This window comes from Papaver somniferum, chromosome 2 (genome assembly GCF_003573695.1).
Source record: "Papaver somniferum cultivar HN1 chromosome 2, ASM357369v1, whole genome shotgun sequence".
NCBI lineage: Eukaryota > Viridiplantae > Streptophyta > Magnoliopsida > Ranunculales > Papaveraceae > Papaver > Papaver somniferum.
In genome coordinates, this window is record NC_039359.1 from 74,265,228 (window position 1) to 74,280,447 (window position 15,220).

The 15,220-nt window shown below is 35.0% G+C and overlaps 1 pseudogene; it reads right to left on the minus strand.

Annotated features, from left to right (window-relative positions):
- Positions 1 to 5,352: 5,352 nt before the first annotated feature.
- Positions 5,353 to 14,624, minus strand: LOC113351396 (annotated as a pseudogene).
- Positions 14,625 to 15,220: the final 596 nt, after the last annotated feature.

A 15,220-nucleotide genomic window follows, 5' to 3' on the forward strand; every position in this document is an offset into this window, starting at 1 on the left:
CTCCATTATTACTACCTCCTGCAGATCTATCATGTTGTTGATGTACTTCTGAATGGTTTGGTATTCTGTCGTCGACCTTGAGTTTGTTAACGATTTTTTCCTCCATCGCTTCCATCTCTGAGTGTATGGATTTGCTAATATTACCTTGAGTCTTCCTGAGAAGCTCTTCATGTCCTTTCATCAGTGTATTGAACTTCTTATGCATATCATCAAAATCCTTTTGATTAACCATTTTCACTCACTGGCACTCGGATCGAGTGCTCTGATACCAATTGTAACGATCTACGTTACAAATTAGCTCAGCAGCAACTCATAGTAAGAACTGATCGAAATCAAGAGAAGGAAACTAGATATTTTTCATTGAATGGACTTAGCATCTACAATGATTAGTCTTTAAGGACCTATCCGTAACAAGGGGTCGGACGGTTCTTAGTTCATCAAGCTAAAACAAATATCTACTCAAACCCTAATAACTACTAAAAAGCCCAACAGAAAATAAAAACAGAATAAGGCCTAAGCCCAATAACTCTCAATACATGAGCCTTTCATGACAACCTGGTTCCACAAATCAATTCCCCCAATTCTTAAGGATTAACGAATCAAAGTGAGAATTATAACCAAATTGTGATTGATGCATCACTCACTTCACGAAATTTAAAGCTTATCATATATATATTCCCTTAAAGTAAAATAGGTCTAATTTTGTGTCGATTATGCAAGAGTGAAGTCATGTAAGGATATACGTCAACTTTCGATCTACTTTCAGTAATTATGTAACGAGAGACGGGATTCCTATTTCTCCTTAGAAAAGTGTGCAAGATACGCTCCTTGAAAAGATGAAATTCCTTAGGTACTTTAAAATATTTTGTACAAAATTTAGTTTGCGTTGAGTAGGGTCAATATCGATTTTGTGCACTACTAGTCTTAAGTGCCTTTATATCCTTAGTTCTTGCATCAAAAAAAGATCTAATTTTTTGATGAAGTTTATAGATAATAGATAAATGCATGTGTAGTTTGTCAATGGGATATTGGTCGGCTTAAGTTTTAAGTCCCAGCAAATGGTTGACTAATCTTGACTATTTTGACTATCCTAAAAAAAATTAAAGCTTAAATTTTACACTATAAGAGTGCTATAGAATGATAATAATTAAATAATGGTAACACTACTCATTCAAGATTGACACTAATTACGAACCTTCTCCAAAAGCAATTGACATACTATGAAATACAAATCGAGAAAGACAAATTGAGACTGTGAGAAAAAATTATAAGAAAGGAATCGAGCGTAAACTAAGTCGACTTACTTAAAAAAAAGTATCTACCTTTTCTTCAATTTCTGACCTAATCTCTCCTTTCATGATATCAGTTTACCTTTCATTTTTTTTTACTGTAACGAATTAAAGATTATGTCTTTAATTTGTTACATACTTCCCTAATTTGATTTGTTTTCTTATGAATAACAGGTTTCCGTCTTTAATTTGTCACATACTTCACGAATAAAGGTTTTCGTCTTTAATTTGTTTTTTGTTACCAAAGGTTCCTGTCTCAATATGTTGGTCCCAATCTCTAAAGGTTATATTAATGAATGAGATATCAATGTATGTAGGGTTAGAGTATGAATCTACTCTGTCTTGGGGTCATACCAATGATATACTGGTAGGAGCTCCACAAAACTTAGATGGCTATCTTATCTATCGTGCTAAAGGAGTGGAATCCTACTATGGATCCAAGGAACATTGATTTCAACATCTAGCAGTACTGGATTGATATCAAAAAAATACCTCCATAATACCATAATGCTGGAGTTGCTAATCACATTAGGAGTATAGTTGGAAGAGTTCTAAAGCTTAAACCTGAAAATGGTTATCTAGAAGACACAAATAATGTAAGTGCTCTTATAGAATTCAATATTACCAATCCTATGCTAAGGGGAATTCTTGAAGAAAATACAGCGAAGTATACTCAATAGATACCAATTTACTTTCATAAGTAACCAAGGAAGTTGTGACCTACTTGTCTAGTTGCAAATCATAAAGACGAAGAATGTGATGAAAAATATGGCATGTTCATACAATATCAAGATATATCTTTAAGTTTGGTGAAGTTTTTGGTGAAGTTTTAGGCCAAAGGGCAAGTAATCCAGACTTTGCAGCATGGGAGATAATTCACATATCTCCAAATAAGAACAATATAAAGAAAGATTTTGTTATTTTAGGTTTCTACTTCATCAACCAAAATCAAGGGAACCAGGGATGACAGAATTATCAGGTTTATACTTTTACTAACCTAATATCTCTGCATATTCAATTTCTTTCTCCTAATTTTTCAATTACAAGAACTTATCTTCACTGCTCCGCTCATAGTTTGCTACATCTACACAGTCAAAAACACTCTATTTGCAACCTCGATAAAATTAATTATTGTCCAAGTGTTTTAAAAGTGTAGACTTTAGTTTGGAATATTCAGGGTATAAAAAATAAAATAACTAGACAGCATTTGAAGGATTTCATCTTCAATTATAACCTACACCTAATGTATTTGTGTAAAATAAAAAATAAACCAGATAAATTTCATAGATACCTGGCTCATTTAGGTTATCCTAATATGAAATATCAAGAGACTATAAGGAGAGCTTGTGGCTTAGATCTCTTATGGAAGGAGTGGGGTTGAGATAATACACACATATAGTGACATGCTGTATTTAAATGTTAATTTTCTCTAATATTAAAAAAAAAACAACTGGATTTTATCTTGTTTGTATCGATCTCATCATAGCAAATAACTAGATCGAAGCCTAGTGGAAATATCTTTAAAATCCTAAAGAAACCTAAAAAATCCGTGGGTCATCTCAGGAAATCTCAAAATTATCCCTCATTCAACAGAAAAACAAAGATTCAACACTCACCCTTCTTCTTCCTACAAAATTATTCATGATACCATTGACTATCATGGTCTAAGAAATATCCAATTCACTGGCTCACCATTCATATAGTCAAATCAAAGATTCATACAAAAGAATGTTAAAACTAGAATAAATAGAGCCTTGGAAAATAATAATGGTTTTCTTCCTATCCCAATTCAGTCATAAATAATCTTCTTCCTCACAGACATGACCATGCACCATTTCTACTTCATACTTAACCAACAACCAAGTCAGATAAAAAGCCAAAAATATTATATCGAGTTTGGTTTAATGATACCACATGCAAGGAAGTGATTGAAGAAACTTGGAAATCCACAGAAAATAAACATTTGAATGTGATAGAAAATTTATAAGTTACCTTAAGTGCTCTAGGAAAAAGGAATCACAATGTCTTTGGTCATTTAATTACAGACATTACTAAAACTAGAAGCAACTCCAAAGGGAAATAAACAATGGTAAACAAGGTGCAAATACAATCAAATCCTTAAAATCAGATCGGAATTCTTGGTATAACAAAAAAACCTGCCATTTTCTATCAACAAGCCAACGAAAATCCAATCAACAAAGAAGATATAAATAATAAGTACTTCTACTCTAGAGAAAATTATAGAAGAAGATTCTGTACACTTTTGAATGAGGATGGAAAATGGGTCTCAACAAAATAAAAAACCCTAGTCCCTTCTTACAGAGCACGTCAACAAAATTTATACTTCTTCTAATCACAGTATTGATTCAAGAATATTAGAGCTAATAAGTCCTTGCATAACTGAAGATGAAAATTAAAATTTAACTCAAGTATCTTCAATGGAAGAAATCAGAGAAGCTATGTTCAATATTAATGCTTGGGATGCTCCAGGTTCAGATGGACATCAAGCTGTCCTTTTTAAACATACATGGAGTATTATGGGAATGGAGGGTAACTAAATGGCTCAAAATTTCTTTACTTATGGTCATTTTTTTACTCAATTGAATAAAACATTTCAAGTTCTTCTACCCAAAAAATATTTAGTGACTAAACCAAATGACTTGAAAACCATAGTCTTATGTAACATCACTTACAAGCTTATAACAAAAATTCTAGCTTCAACATAAAATCCAAACCTCCATAAGATCATATCCCCTTGGCAGGAATAATATGTCCCAGGAAGAAACATAGAAGAAAACATAATAATAACACATGAGATGAAGAATACTAAAGTCTTTCAAGGTGTTGTTGGTGTGAAGCTAGATATGTACAAGGAATTTGACAGGATGGAATGCAATTTCTTACATCAAATTATGATTCATTTGGGGTTTTCTCAGAAACGGTGTCAACTAATACGTCATGCATCAGCACAATAAGAATTTGAATTCTCATCAGTGGCACTATTATGGAATTCTTCTCACCCACAAGAGAACTCAAACAAGGTGATTTCATATCTCATTATTCTATGTTTTTGAAGGTTTCACTAAGATGCTTACAAATGTTGCTAAAGAAAATTTTTTTATTGAACCAGTTATCCCAACCAAGATAAGACCTGCAATATCTCATTTTTTATTTGCAGATGACTGCATTTTGTTTACGAAATCCACTGAAAGATCTATAAACAATCTAAAGGATATCATTTAACAAATTCTTATCTTTTTCGGGACAAATGGGTAATCTTGATAAAACCAAGTTTCTTTTTCAACAAGACTTTAAGTAAAGAAGCATGTGAAGAAATCACTGATATTCTTCAGGTGAAACAAATGGATGAAAGTGAAAAATACTTGGGGACTTAACTTCAAATTCCTATAAGTAAAGATAATTTTTTTAATTCTTTTGTTACAGATATGGAAAGGTAAACTCACCTCACAAGCTAACAGAACTACTCAAATCCAAGCATTTTTTTAGCACTACAACTAACTATCAAATGGGTTTATTTGAAGTTCCAAATGAAACTCTTATCATAATGGATATAATGCAAAAAAACTATTTCTGAAGCAAAAAGAATGCTAAGGGTGGGAATAAAAAAGAATGCTAAGGGTGGGAACTACATCTCTTGGAAGAAAGTGTGTAAACCAAAAAGATATGAAGGTGTACATTTGAAGAACTCAACATTGGTCAATATTGTTCTCTAGTAAAACTGGCTTGGAGACTCCTAAATAAAAAAAAGAAATTCAAATGAAAAGATCAGATTTCCCCTTAGCTTTGGTGATATGTACCTTTCAAAATTTGAATTGTATTTCGGCTGCTTAAAAAAACAAATTCAAAAAAAAACAACAACTAATCTTTAGATATTGTTTTTCTAACAATTCAAACTCTTAAAAAAATACTATTAGACTCTTCTAATAAAATTGTTACACTAATGAATAAATCCGAAAAGTAATTATTTTTCAACAAAAAATAATTAAATACATATAATAATAATATAAAATAAAAACTTTTTTCTTCCATAAATCTCCCTTCATCATAACCCAATTTTTTCCGGCACTTTCTGGATTTGGTTCAAAAAGATCCATGTCATCTGTATTACATAAATAAGATATGTTAAGAAATATAACAGATTTTTGCGTATAAACTAATCGACAGCTATTAGAGTGGATTATAGAAAAGTGGTCTATAATCCAAGCCTCGTTACAGAGAGTGCAGATAGTAGGAAGAAAGCTGGAAAGATATTACGAAATACATTTATTAAAGTTTTACCATGACATGAGGAGCTATTCGAATGCAATAAACAGGAAATCCAGTGTAGAGTTTTAAAGTCTTTACGACACAATCAAGAGAACTGGTATAAGGATAGTTTCCATGTGCATCTGGTTGCATTTTTTGTATCTGGGTCTTCACATAATCGAAAGGAAGACTACAAGCAGCTGCAAAGAATCCAGAAACATCACTTGCTCCTGCAGGGAGAAAAGGGATTTCTTATATTCTTCTTTGGAATAGAAATTTACCAGACACAGTAATAATTGAAATGGAAAGAAAGAAACAATAAGGATGATTGATCTCACCAACTACAGTGCTAGCTTCAGATAAACCGATCGTGTCCCTGAATAGTTCTACACTTTGATCATATGAAGCAAGCATGCCCATGTTCAAAGCCATTGCTCTGCCTACAGTAGGACCAGCTCCTTTCCATAGTGCAAGAACTCCTTCATCAGCAATGATACGAGTAAGTGCATGGAATGCCTTTTTATAGTTCCGACGTTGTGCTTGTGGTAATGTATAATCATCTTGCACACGGATAAGTGGCAAATCCGCAGGACTACCAACAGAGACACCAATAGCTCCAGCAGCCAAACCACAGCGAGCTTTTTGATAGAGAGGAAGTGGCTTCCATCATTAGCATCGATTGCTTTGTTTGTTAAAATCCTGATTATTAAACATTTATATTAAATTCATTTACATAACTGATGCAGGGCATACTACAATTCCAGAAGATTCCGCTTAGAGGTTTGGCTTTCATGGTTTCCTAGTTTCAGTTTTTCTTATTTTTAGGATTCTTTTAGATTTCCTTTTAGTTTTCTGTTTCCTAGTTTAGTTATTCTTCAAGGCTATATAAAGGCTAGATTAAGTCTTGTAAGAGCTATCTATTACTCAATCAAATTATTAAACACAAAACTTATTTTTCTCTTCTTGCTTGAATTCTCTTCTCTTCTTGCTTATAGCAATCTAGTATTGCTTTCTTTTACCTTGTTCCACATTAGTTGGTATCAACCACTTAGTTTTAGGTTTTCATCCTATAAATTGATCCTTACTTCGCTTCCGCAACACCTTTCAGTCCTTTTTTAGTTCCTTTTCGAAAAAAAAAAATGACTGCTCAACCAGTTACTCTAGCAGCAATCGAAGCTCTCATCAAATCTCATACCGACATTTTGGCAAAAAACATTACTGAAGCTCTTGAGAAGTCCATGGAGGAAAAATTAGGGTTAAGAGATACCAAGCTTGAAACCATGCAGAATCAACTTTTGAAGGTTGCAAAACATATAAATATAGATTTGGATATGCCTGAGCTTGTAGACTTAGAAGGAAAAACTAAAGAAGATATACTTCAGTTTTTACAGAATGATGAAGTACCAGAAGATGTATTGCGTACTTTAAACATTAAGAAACCGTATGAAGGTTTCATAGGTCATTCAAAGAAGAAGATAGTTTCTCCTGCACTTGACAGTGATGATGAAGATTAACGTGAGAACGATCTAGAGAAGAATTGGATTGAAGAACGACGTTTAAAAACTGGTCACAACCCTTACAGTTCTTTACCAGAATATAAACTAAAAGCTGATATTCCCAACTTCTCTGGAAATTTTCGTATTGAAGAACTAACTGATTGGTTCTTTGAGGTAGAATATTTTTTCGAATTCATGGAGGTCCCTGAAGATTCTAAGGTTAAACTTGTGACATACAAACTCAAAGGAGGAGCTGCATCTTGGTGGGATAAGATCTGTGATGATCGTAGAAACGCTAACAAACCGAAAATACGTACTTGGAAACGTATGAAAACTTTGATCAGGGATAAGTTCTTACCGAGAGACTTTATGCAGCAACTTTTCATCAAATTACAAAACATTCAGCAGGGGGCACGAACTGTTGAAGAATATGTGTCAGATTTTTATAATTTGGTCGCACGAAATCAACTCAAAGAATCTGAAGAACAGTTAGTTGCAAGATTCATTGAGGGACTGAATAGATTAATACAAAATGGTATGACTCATTCAGTTTTTACTATGGTCAAAGCTGTGCAGCAAGCTATTAAGATAGAAAATCGTCTTATTCGTTTTTCTAGGATTTATCCATCCAGAAAAGGGCGTTATCAAAATACTTACAGGGGTACCAATTCATCTCAAAAATTTTCTCCAGATACTGTTTTGAATATTCCCAAACCTCCTTATGATGATGTTAGCCATTCATATCGACAACCTAGCCATATTGTGCCCTATACTCCACCTCTGGCTACACCTATCTTAGCCAATCCAGTTGATCTTCAGCCGGGTCAGCAGTCTCACTCTCTGCAACCAACTCCTTCTACTACAGGGAATCGATTTCATAACAGGCAACAACAATTTCCACCGCAACAGCGAGTTAATAATGCTTATACAAAATTTCGTGGAGATGAGTGCAATAAATGTCAGCAATCTGGGCACACTTCTAGTGATTGTCGGAAATTCAATGCTTTGATTGGTGAACCTAAGTTCATTAATGAAGTCACTGGTGCGCTTAATGAGTTCGAAGATGAAGACTCACCTGGTGATGACGACGAGTTTGTTGGGATGATTCGTCCATTATTTCTTACTCAACAATGCAAGTCTCAAAGACACAGTATTTTTAAATCCAGATGTTATATTGGGGGTAAAATCTGCAAGATGATAATTGATAGTGGCAGTGTGGATAATTATATTGCTGATCACGTAGTTAAGAAGCTTGAACTACCAGTAACTTCTCATCCAGAACCTTACACTGTAGGATGGTTTAATGCCTCTAGCACACAGAAGATTACTCTTCAGTGTTATGTGTCATTCTCTTTTGAGGATAATGAAGACACAGTTTTATGTGATGTCATTAATATGACGGCAACCCATCTTCTTCTTGGAAGACCTTGGAAATACGATATTCACGCGGTTCACAATGGATTCGAGAATACTTACACTTTTGTTCATAATGGGAAAATCAAGGTTCTTAGTCCATCCAATTCCACTTCAAACTCTTGTGCGCAGACTGATGCTGTCGTAGCCACTGTTATTCGTTCTTTGGATCCACAACATTTTTTACATTCCCATGAAGATTCTAAGCCTATGATTGAGTTGCCTGCAAAGGTGAAGCCCTTATTATTTCAATATAATGTTTATTTCCAGATGAACTACCAACTGCATTACCTCATTTACGGAATATTCAACACTGCATCGATTTTATTCCTGGGGCCTCTTTACCAAACCAAGCACACTATCGCTTGAGTCCTGCTGAGCATGAGATATTACAGGGACAGGTAAATGATTTGCTTACAAAGGGTTTGATACGACCTAGCAACAGTCCTTGTACCAATCCTTCCTTCTTGGTTAGTAAAAAAGACAATGGATTGAGGATGTGTATCGATTGCAGAGCATTAAATCGCATCACCATTCCTTATAGATTTCCGATCCCGCGTATTGATGATATGATTGATTTACTGTCGGGCTCTATTATTTTTACTAAGTTGGATTTACGCAGTGGTTACCACCAAATACGCATTCGAGGTGGAGATGAGTGGAAAACAACATTCAAGACACGTGAAGGTTTATATGAATGGCTGGTCATGCCATTTGGGTTATCTAATGCACCTAGTACTTTTATGCGACATGAATCAGGTTCTCCAACCCTTTCTCAGTAAATTTGTTATTGTCTATTTTGATGACATACTAATTTTTAGTCGCAGTGAGCCAGAACACCTCCAACATCTTTCACAAGTGTTTCAAGTTCTTGCTGACAACTCTTTATATGTTAATTTGAAGAAGTGTACCTTCATGGCTTCTTCAGTAACATTTTTGGGATATGTGATTTCTACTGATGGTATTCATGTCGATCCTTCTAAAGTTCAAGCAATTGAAGATTGGCCAGTTCCTACTTCTATTCGTGATGTTCGTAGTTTTCATGGTTTGGCTTCTTTCTATCGAAGATTTGTGAAGAACTTTAGCTCTATTTCTGCACCTTTGACTGACTGTCTCAAGAAGGAGAAGTTTGAGTGGACGGAAGCAATGGATAAAAGCTTTATTCTTCTTAAAGAAAAGCTTTGTACGGCACCAATTCTTGCACTTCCGAATTTCAACAAGCCTTTTGAAATAGATTGTGATGCATCTGTTGTTGGTATTGGTGCAGTATTATCACAGGAGGGTCATCCAATTGCATATTACAGTGAGAAGAATTCAGATGCACAAAAGAAATGGTCTACATATGAATTAGAGTTATTGGCTCTTGTTCAATCTCTTAAGCAGTGGCATACTTATCTTATACATAGGGAATTTGTTGTCAACACTGACAACCATGCTTTGAAGTTTTTGAATACTTCTGCTAAAGTTAACAGAATGCATGATCGATGGCTTTCCACACTCAACAAATACACTTTCTCCGTGAGACATAAAAGTGGCAAATTGAATCAAGTTGCTGATGCCTTAAGTAGAAGAAGTCATCTATTAACTACAATTCGTAATGAGAGTTATGCATTTGACTATATCAAAGACATTTATCCAGAAGATGAAGATTTTGGCAAACTATGGGATCAATGCAGTTCTCAAACTCATGGGGTTGATGATTTTCTTATACAAGAAGGTTTTCTTTTTAAAGGGAATCGATTATGTATTCCTCAAGGGTCTTTACGTTTACATCTTATGCGAGAATTACATGGCAGTGGTCTTGGTGGTCATTTTGGGAGAGATAAAACCATTGCCCTGATTGAAGAAAGATATTTCTGGCCATCTTTGAAACGTGATGTACAAAAGTTCGTACAAAAATGCATGGTCTGTCAGAGAGCAAAGGGTACAATTCAAAATACCGGGTTGTATACTCCTTTACCAGTTCCTGATGCACCTTGGGTTGATATAAGTATGGATTTTATACTTGGTTTACCTCGTACTGCTAGAGGTAATGATTCTGTTATGGTCGTAGTTGATCGTTACTCTAAAATGGCTCACTTCGTGGCTTGTAAGAAATCAACTGACGCTTCTAATGTTGCTTCTTTGTTCTTTAAAGAAGTAGTAAGATTGCATGGGGTTCCAAAGTCTATCACTTCTGACAGAGATACCAAATTTTTGAGTTATTTCTGGAAAAGTTTATGGATGCGCTTAGGCACAGTTCTACAATTCAGCACAACTTCACATCCGCAAACTGATGGACAGACTGAGGTTGTTAATAGATCACTTGGGAATTTGATTAGAGCTAAGTGCCTGGATAATAGTAAGCAGTGGGATGTGTTATTGCCACATATGGAATTCGCTTTCAACACTTCTGTGAATCGTTCTACTGGGAAAACTCCATTTGAGATTGTGTACTCTAAAGTACCTAATCATACTCTTGATTTGGTAGCCTTACCCACCACACAGAGTACAAACACTGCAGCCGACTCTTTTGTAGACAAAGCAACTGAATTACATAATGAAGTAAAATCTAAACTGGAGAAGTCCAATTCTAAATATAAAGAGGATGCTGATAAACACAAGAGGTTTAAAACCTTCAAGGAAGGGGAGCTCGTGATGATACATCTAAGAAAAGAGAGATTTCCAGTGGGTACTTATAACAAAACCAAGATGAAGAAATATGGTCCTTTCAAGGTTTTAAAGAAGATCAATGATAATGCTTATGTTATTGATCTACCAAATGATTGGAATATCTCCAACACATTTAATGTTCAAGAGATTTTTACATTTCATGGTGACAATGAACTTCTGGTTTGTTTGGACAACTCGAGGACGAGCTTTACTCTAGAAGGGGGGACTGATGCAGGGCCAATGTAGTTAATATCGGATATCGGTTCATCTCGGCCGGGACCGATACACTGGTACGATTTTATATCGGGGATATTATCATTGAAATATCGGTATAATATCGGTTCTAGATTTAGAGATTATAATTTTATATTAAACATTTTCTCCACACATTTTCGGATAAGATATAATAGATAACATCAATTTTATCAAAAAAAAACAAAAGAGTAACTTTAGTAACTTTAAAGTTCAATACCTAAAAGGATAATTAAACAAGTTTAAAGTTCAAACCGGAAACAACAGAGTTACTTCACCAACTTTAAAGTTTACAAACTAAAATGGTAACTAAACATGGATAATACAATTTTATTTTAAATTATAGATATCATCATCTTCAGTAACTCCATTAGCTCCATCAAGTTGTCCATTATCAGTGTCTAACATCAATTGATCAGTAACATATCCATCATACTCAGAGTCGGTTGGGGAAGTAGACTTGCTTCGAGAGCTACATGCACCTCTACTACCACCTGGAAGACTTTCTTCGCCAAAATTACCCTTAAACTTTATAGAAAACGACCAATACCGTCTCATAATGTAGGAAAATTTCGTATCGACCGATAAGGCCGATATTTGACCGAAACGGCCGATATTATCGGGGGAATATCGTATCCCCGATATCCTTCTTATCGTATCGTTATGGGCCGATATCCGAAATATCCCCGATATATCGGCCGATACGGCCGATATTGACTACATTGTGCAGGGCATACTACAATTCCAGAAGATTCCGCTTAGAGGTTTGGCTTCCATGGTTTCCTAGTTTCAGTCTTTCTTATTTTTAGGATTCTTTTAGATTTCCTTTTAGTTTTCTGTTTCCTAGTTTAGTTATTCTTCAAGCCTATATAAAGGCTAGATTAAGTCTTGTAAGAGCTATCTATTACTCAATCAAATTATTAAACACAAAACTTATTTTTCTCTTCTTGCTTGAATTCTCTTCTCTTCTTGCTTATAGCAATCTAGTATTGCTTTCTTTTACCTTGTTCCACATTAACAACATATAAGAGTCGACAAAAAGAAACGATAGCAAGAAGCTAGTATTTCATAAGTATAGTATTTGAGTGCACTTTATCCGTAGTTTTTGTTACGTTGCAAATTGCGAACAACAAGCTTCAGATTCAAATCAGGAAAATTTCTATTAGTCAAATTTATTGTAATGAAACTTCACTATGGATTGCGAGGAAGATTAACATGCAACTGGGGAGACAACATGGAAAGCAGAAAAATTGAAGAATGAGCCTGTAAACAACCAAGACTAATAACCATAAGAAACAAAAATTAAACATAGGAATTGTCAAATAATGAAGCGGAACTATTATGAGAAGAACATGCAGCTGCAGGAAACAAGTATCAAGAGACATGACTGGTGACCATATTTACACTTTCAGAAATCACTCTAATAAGGTCGACCATTTCAAATGGTTTCCCTGATATTTCAAAGCTCCCTCTATGTAACCACAAAATTTAAAAAGATAAAGAGCTACACCAACAACCAATCTATGATTATTCCATGTGTGGTGAGATTCATCTCATTATCGAACTTTTTGAAACAATGGCAACCATCGATCAAAAGTGGAATCTCATGGAGGATGATTTTCTTGAAGGATACAGATGCCGTCTATATAACTTCATAAATCCGATGCATGCTAACAGAAAATATTTCATGAATTGCTCTGCAATGGTAACAGGTGTTACAATTCGTTCTTCATAAGATGGTTGGTTGCTAATGTCAAAAGGTAAATATATATATATGTGTTTGTGTGTGTGATATTCTTTTATAATCCCTTTTACAAGACCAACTTCCGGAATTTATACCACTAGACGGGGGAAATAATTGGAGCCTAAATGCGCCTTTCTTTCATACTATGAATGAATTACAAAGATGTATGCAAAATAAAATGGGGGGTTTTCTGGGATTTAGATGCTAAGCTGCAGGCTCTTGATTAGGACTTGCCTAAGACCATCTAGGCTCTATCAGAAACACATTTGTAAGGACAGGGAGTTTCAACAGCCTGGGAACCAACTAAAGAGACACATAGAGAGATAAAGGAGTACCTTCTTTAATAAAACCAGAATATTTTGGCTAATTCTAGCAGAAATATAAGACATCAGCATAAGAAATACCTCGCACAGTTATGTATAGGGCACCATGAGGGAGCTCAAAAGGATGGCATTGCTTACGGATTTATCAGATCCACTGACATTCTTTTAGGTGCCAGTGGGGAATGCCTGCAATAACTGGATTCACCATCTATATTAGAAATTTCAACTGTGAAAAAGATACAGCAGTGTGAGGTTCAACCAAAGCCAAATGGGAGACACACTTGAATCTAAAAAATAATCTCTGATATCATAAGAGGGGTAAGGTCATCAATTTTGTTCAAGATCTACAGGTAACAAAATTACTAAAGCAAGAGGGCATGTCATAGAGAGTACGAAGCAACCTCATAAAATGTCCCGCAGAGCCCTTAACTATAGTGATGTACAAATATAAGAACGAACGGTCATGAAACTACAATACGACGCGTGATAATTAACAAGGAAATGAGTTGGTCATGAAACAACGCATAAAAACGCAATAAGGAAAATCAACATGGTTGGTACAGTTAATTGTATCTTCTACTTGATTTACCACATAAAAATATTCAAAATGCTCAATTGAGGATGCTCCGTTAGCTCCCTAAAGTGGATAGGTTCCACACTTCTATTTACTTTTTGTTTGAAATTAATAGAACGGACCTGGTGAAACATCTAACCAATAAAATATAATCGATCGGCCATTGAAAAGAAATGATCAAAGAGAGAAAGCTTACATTGATGCTATGAAACAGAGAGATAATAAGACATTGTGGTACAATCGGATCTCCAGGTCCTAGATAGGCTTTCGAGCATACTGCTGAAATGTGCTAGATATTTCTCCAACGTGGTTGATTAGGAAACTTGAGAAGAAGTAAGTGTATCCGTTTGAGTTGACATGTTGTGATTGCAAATAAAAAGGATTTGGAGAACAGCATCACAGAGTGTACCAGCAGCACCAGAATTTTCTGGCAACCATAGCTTCTTCCTCCTACAACTATAAACTTAGAAAATTGTAATTGAGATAAAACATTGTCCACACCAACATGTATACGGAAAAGATAGATCAACAGAGGAACATAATCTCACTCTTACCATGGACCAATATATCTGGCTCATTGAGCCTGCTGTAAACATTAACGCACTCTGCCACCATCGCTCCAGCCAAACTGTTACCCCGGAGGCACTACTTATCTTGCCATTTCCCGTCCTGAATTTGACCAAATAGGATGATTCAGGTAAGAAATACAGCATGCTTAGTAAATGCATGTCTAATATGTTATTGTTGCAGTATGTCATACTAATAGACACTAAAACTCGGATAGCAGTATGTCATACAAATAGACACTACACCCGGATAGCCCGCATGGTATTTTCCCGCTTAACCCAACGTGTTTATCAATGACCCATTACATAAATTTGCATTTTCCGCAGTGGGAACAAACGTCCCCGCCATATTCAATGAATTCTGACTATACTAAATTCCCTAGACACATTGATATGAATTCTGCATCCATTTGAAACAAGCTGGTAATGGTGAGTATTAATCAACTTCTCCTACAAACCCTTTTCAAGATCCCAAATATTTATAATTTTGATAAACAAAACTAGCATTTAATCACTAAGCTAACCCTAAAAAACAGATTAACTTCAAAACTGATTTCTATAGAAATCTCCAAATTTGGGGATATTAATCAAAATCTAGATCATTTCAGCTCAATATGAAAAAAAACCCAACCCGGAAATACATTA